Here is a 5,185-nt window from a genome sequence, read left to right as displayed (position 1 = left end):
AAGGGGGGGGGATGAGGTTAGTAGGTAGGAGATGGGGGTGTGGCTTGAGGTGGGAGGAGGGGATAGGTGGGAGGAAGAACAGGTTAGGGAGGCGGGGACGAGCTGGGCTGGTTTTGGGATGCGGTAGGGGGAGGGGAGATTTTGAAGCTTGTGAAATCCAACGCATCATCCTCCGACACTTCCGCCATCTGCAATCCGACCCCACCACCAAAGACATTTTTCCCTCTCCACCCTTATCTGCTTTCCGGAGGGACCACTCTCTCCGTGACACCCTTGTCCGCACCACACTCCCCTCCAGCCCCACTACACCCGGCACTTTTCCCTGCAACCCCAGGAAGTGCTACACCTGCCCCTACACCTCCCCCCTCACTCCCATCCCAGGCCCCAAGAAGACTTTCCACATCAAGCAGATGTTCACCTGCACATCTGCTAATGTGGTATACTGCATCTGCTGTTCCCGTTGTGGCCTCCTCTACATCGGGGAAACCAAGCGGAGGCTTGGGGACCACTTTGCAGAACACCTACACTCGGTTCGCAATAAACAACTGCACCTCCCAATCGCGAACCATTTCAACTCCCCCTCCCATTCCTCGACGACATGTCCATCCTGGGCCTCCTGCAATGCCACAACGATGCCACCCGAAGGTTGCAGGAACAGCAAATCATATTCTGCTTGGGAACCCTGCAGCCCAATGGTATCAATGTGGATTTCACAAGTTTCAAAATCTCCCCTCCCCCTACCCTCCCTCTACACTCACCTTTACTGGCTCCATCCCCGCCTCTTTGACCTGTCTGTTTCCTCTCCACCTATCTTCTCCTCTATCCATCTTCTATCCACCTCCCCCTCTCTCCCTATTTATTTCAGAACCCCCTTCCCCTCCCCCATTTCTGATGAAGGGTCTAGGCCCGAAACGTCAGCCTTCCTGCTCCTATGATGCTGCTTGGCCTGCTGTGTTCCTCCAGCTCTGCACCTTGTTGTCTCAGATTCTCCAGCATCTGCAGTTCCTACTATCTCACATAAGAGATGCTGCCTTTCTGAGGCAACTGTGCATCGATGCAATAATTGCTTTGGAATTACATAGCACAGAAACAGGCTCCTTCGCTAAAGTTCTGTATCAGTGTTATGCTCCATAACCAACTGCTCCCCACCTTACAGCAAGTCACATGACCCGCACCTCCTTCCATTCTTATTTATGGATACACTTCCCCAGTTTTCCCTTCAATGCATCTCTGCTATCCATTTCAACCATTCCATGTGCAGAATCTAATCTGCAAATTTGCACTAAAAGTTCTTCCATTTGCCAGAGGGCTCTGCCAATAAAACAGACTTATTTGGACTCCTGAATGCCAGGGACGAGGCACAAGATTTTCTAGTATTTCAAGCAAGAACAAGTATGCAGGAGCCACTCCTTTTTGGTTAATGAGAGGCTTAATTCTCTTGGTAGCGATCAAAGTCTCTCAGTTATCTCCAATGTAATCTAGTGACTTGTTGCACGTTCACTCAAGTTTTATCAGGTATCAGCTGCTGCTGGAAACAGATGGGGAAAGTTGAATCCAATGGAACAATAATTGGAAGGAACCTCTAGATTTTGGACAATTAGGAAGATGCTAATTATTTACTTTGGACTCTGGAGCAAATCAACCTGTGGTAGTTTTCTGAGATCCACATAGTCGGATAGTGAATATTTACTCATTTTCGTACCATCAAAGCAGTGGATTAATTGTAACCCAAGTCAGTTCTGACTCGCTTCATTAGCCTGATTTACAACTTGGGGGGCACATGGTGAGTAGTACATGGGTATTCTCTAAGGTTGTATTTATATCTGTAGGATGGTTATTGGTTGAAGCTAATGTAAAAACTTGTATGTGCAGGGACTCCAGTGATATTTGTGATGAAAACTGATAATCAACTATCGTACTTCAGCAATAAGGGAGGGAGTAGACTTTATATCATGTTGAATAAAGGCCGATGTCGGTACAATTGTTGGTGTGATTCAATCAGTCACCCTTTGTTACATTGTATTTTCCTTTATGTATTGAAAGTTTCAAGCCAGTTTCACAAGTACATTAGCCAAAAGGGCAGTCTGTTTTGGCAGCTTTTCTAAATTTTTAATGTGACTCATACCTTAAAAATGCATTCAGAGACAGAATATACAGCAGTGGAGTGAAGATAGATGGAAATTTAAAAAAAGGAATCGTTACTCTCTTCCCTATTGCAACGAAAATTTTAGACATTTTTCTCTCTTTCTTTCACCAGCCACACGCAGGACATTTGTTATAGGATCAGGAAGTGGTTACTGGTTCTGGACCAACTCCCACTTTGACTTAGCCCCCTGACCCTCTCCATACCTCTCTCTAGCCTTTGATGGTCTGCATTGCCCTTGACTGGCTTTGCATGTAATTTAGTCAATAGGAAAATGTGGGTTATTTACTGGTGGAGGTTAATAAATGAAACAGCGACAGGTGATTTGGCAATAGGAAAAACCAAACAGTTGTGTGTATTAGCACTTCCGGATATATAAAAAAAAGAATGACGTGGTTACTGGGTGTTTTTGTGGTGCAGTGGTAGTGTCCCTACCTCTGGGCCAGGAGACCAGGGTTCAAGTCCAGTTGGCACCAGAGGTGTGCAAAAATATCTCCAAAGAGGTTGATTAATAAATATCCAAAGTGGTTGCTGTACAAAAAGAGACCATTGACCTGTCATGCAGGCTCTCTGAGGAAGCATCCCTATTAATTTCTAGCCCCGCATTTTTTTTTCAGACTGATGTCCCATTTGGAAATCCTGATGGAATTTGCCTCACCCACAGCCAGACCATCCAGATGTTAACCATGTGCCACTGAACAAAAATCATTTTTACCTCATGTCACCTCTGCTTCAATTACCGCATTCCGCTAGTTTTGATCAATCCACCAATGGGAACAGCATCTCCCTGCCTTCTCTGTCCAGACCACATCCCTTCTACCCACCCCCCAGGCACACAATACCCAATGCATTTTGAACACTTCTATCAATCTCCTCTCAGACTTCTTTAAGTTTCTAAGTCCTGGCTTCTCTAATCTATCCGTGGAGCTGATGCCTTCAGCCCTCATGTAATCGTGCCTGCACCCTCAAAAAGCTGTCACATCCTCCCTTAAAGTGTGATGCCCAGAAGTGGAGTCCAGTTGGGAAAGAATCAGCATCTCATAAACGTTAGCTTCAACATCTTGATGATCACAAAGAGTCACAGTGCATTGTGGCATAAAGCCTGATGTACAGAAGCAAGTTGGGAACAGGCTGAAGCAGGTTGAGAGCAGCGTGAATTAGTTCAGGAACAGTACAGCCGTAAAAGGTTGAGATGAATTCACCATGGTGCAGTTCTCTACTTAACATACAGAGGCGCTTGTGATGCAGTGGTACTGTCCCTATCTCTAGACCAGGAAGCTTAGGTTCAAGTCCCACCTGCTCTAGAGGTGTGTTGTAACATCTCTGACCAGATTGGTTAGAAAATATCGAACGGATGGTTGTCTAATGTGTTTGATCTTTTTCTCCTGGTATTTGCTTCAAGCGCCTGTTACATGCATCTTGGGGCACGGACATAGGAAACTTAACTGAGTCTGCTTTTGGGGGTGTTGATTGAGGAGTAGCAGGAGACTGCCTCTGCTTTTTTCTCAGACACAACCATGGATTTTATTTTACAATCACATGAACTGTGAGGCAGCTCCTGTTTTGTATATCTCACTCAAAAGGCAGCACTTCTGCCTTTGCAGCATTTGAATGGTTTGACTGCACACAGACCTCAGGTAAAATTGTGCGTCACTGATCTGTGATGGGGTTCAAATCCACCACTTTCTGATTCAGAAGCAAGTGTGTATGACCGGAGCCAAGGTGCCATGAGACTGACTTGAGTGTGGCTTTCTGGCTCAATTATATTATGAGCCATTGGAATAACCTTTCAGTGGTACAGCATGACAACAACTTGTATTTTATAGAACCTGCAAAATTAAACAAGAGGAAAACATCCCAAGGTGTTTCTTCAGAGCATTACAAAAAAATTGACAGCCAGCTATAAAAGAGAGAAGGCAAAAAGCTTCTGCAAAGAAGTTTAAGGAGTGTCTTAAGGGGAAAATGCAATTTTAGAATTAGAATTAGGTTTATTGTCGCATGTACTCAAATGAGTACAGTGAAAAGTTTATGTCACCATTTACAGCACCAGCTTAGGTACAAACGTACCTAGTTACAGCTTCTTCAATTGCAAGATTAGTTATGGTTTAACAAGGTCACCAACACACAGCACAATCTCAGGTACAGAGTACCCAGGTACAATCCTTAGTTGCAGAACAGAGAAATGGTGAAAAAAAAGTTACATTACATCTAAACAATGTATAAGCATGGGTCAGAAAAACATGAGGCAAACGTGAAAAGTCAAACAGCACAGTCTCACTCCAAGGGCTCACTCCAAGCAGCAGACCAATGGAAAGGACCCCATCCCCACATGGTCTGACCACTGGCTGCCACCACACTGCGCTGAGCCGTTGTCCCCCATTCTGCTCCTGGTCGCTGGTGTCCCCAATATAGACAGCTGGAGAGGTTCAATGAAGGAATCCCAGAGTTCAGAACCTGGGCAACTGATGGCACAGCCACCGATGCTGGAGAGATTATCATCAAGGAAGTTTAAGGAGCAAGAACAGCAAATTATTATGTCTATACAATAGTCATTTTTTAAAATCTACCCACATGCAATATATTTACTCAATATCTCAATCAATAGCATTTAGCAGTGAATAGTAAACTTGCGCCATGAACTTAAAATTTCATTTTCTTTGGGGGAGATGCGACAGTGGCCTGTTAAATGCCTGAGGGCTTGGCACAAGAAGCTGTGGGCCTTCCCAGGCAGCTCAGGGATCTCACTGACTCCAAAACTAGTGGTCAAGATGCTCCATACCTTCACAATATTTCAACCCTATCTTCCTGTAGTGTGTTCCTGGTTTCAGGATATGTTAGCTGGGACATCACTGGACGGGTTGGCCGGGACAATACTGGATGTGTCGGGACATCACTGGATGGGTCGGGACATCACTGGGTGGGTCGGCCGGGACAATACTGGACGGGTTGGCCGGGACAATACTGGATGTGTCGGGACAACACTGGATGGGTCGGGACATCACTGGATGTGTCGGGACATCACTGGATGGGTCGGCCGGGACA

At 45.6% G+C, this 5,185-nt stretch overlaps 1 protein-coding gene across 3 annotated transcripts in view; it reads left to right on the top strand.

The window, feature by feature from the left end:
- The window catches only part of LOC109913832 (cysteinyl leukotriene receptor 1), a 38,879-nt gene that overhangs the window by 21,156 nt on the left and 12,538 nt on the right, over positions 1 to 5,185 (top strand). Inside the window, exon 1 of one of the 3 annotated variants that reach the window (XM_048605409.1) lies at positions 1,526 to 1,783. The exons of the other annotated variants lie outside the window; for them this stretch is intronic. The gene's annotated coding sequence lies outside the window, so the exon portion shown is untranslated. Of the gene's footprint in view, positions 1 to 1,525; positions 1,784 to 5,185 lie in introns of those variants that run through there. 3 annotated transcript variants of the gene reach the window in all.

This window comes from Rhincodon typus, chromosome 14 (genome assembly GCF_021869965.1).
Source record: "Rhincodon typus isolate 14 chromosome 14, sRhiTyp1.1, whole genome shotgun sequence".
Classification (NCBI taxonomy): domain Eukaryota; kingdom Metazoa; phylum Chordata; class Chondrichthyes; order Orectolobiformes; family Rhincodontidae; genus Rhincodon; species Rhincodon typus.
Note: the sequence above shows the minus strand (reverse complement) of the source record. Positions and strands in the feature narration are given on the sequence as shown.